This window comes from Ceratina calcarata, unplaced genomic scaffold (genome assembly GCF_001652005.2).
Source record: "Ceratina calcarata isolate Rehan_Ccalc_2016 unplaced genomic scaffold, ASM165200v1 scaffold248.2, whole genome shotgun sequence".
Classification (NCBI taxonomy): domain Eukaryota; kingdom Metazoa; phylum Arthropoda; class Insecta; order Hymenoptera; family Apidae; genus Ceratina; species Ceratina calcarata.
In genome coordinates this window covers 1-921 of record NW_017146801.1, presented here as the reverse complement: position 1 = coordinate 921, position 921 = coordinate 1, and positions in this window count along the sequence as shown.

The window sequence follows — 921 nt, the reverse complement described above, 5'->3', positions numbered from 1 at the left end:
AACTTTATCCCAAGCTACAACCAATCTTTTGGTGATAATCAGTTTTCTTTCGTAATATGTAGACAACATTGGACTGTATCGATTATAAATAGCGGAGACTTAATGCGATTATTTAATTTGAATTATCATTGTGATGAATAATTACAATAAATATTTATTGTAAAGATTTCATAATAACGATAAAAATGACTTCTGTAGTATTTTTCAATGACGACAACTTGCTGGAGCAATTGAACGATAATTGGACAAGCATTGCGCCATTTTTGTTGAAATTTAATAACACCATACCGATTTCTCAGCAGTGATCTGTGGCGCAAAAATCCGCAGATACTATTTGGGATCAAACAAGATTAACAGCACCGACTCGAGCTTGAGACCGTTGATATCCATGTTTAGCGACCGATTGTTTTTTCTGGGTATTGAGAAAGCTGCGCGACTGCAAGCGGAGAGGAACAAAAATCCGGTATGGACTTACTACTACAATTACAGGGCTAACCGTTGTGCCAGTAAATTTTTTAGTGGCGGTTCGACTAGAAATATGGGTAACATTTTTTACAACGAGTTGGAACAATAAATTATAGTCATATGATAAATTGTACTTTAATTTCTTGGATTTGACTCGAAATTCTGTATTGGTTTTCAATCCGATTTCTTCGATCTCGATTTTGACATTATTTTGGGATAGTATTCTCTTCTGTTAGCAGAAGTTATCTTGCAATTAACGCTCATTTCAAGACTGTTCACAGTAATATATAGAAACAGAAAACGAAAAAGATAAGAAACCACCACCACCATCCGCGGGAATAATGAGCGACTTTACACCCTTGTTGCATGTTAATGTACTATTACTATATTTTTATGAACGACTGAAAGTGGTCAACTTCATATTCATTAAGGTTATAATATAACGGTGTATGCGAC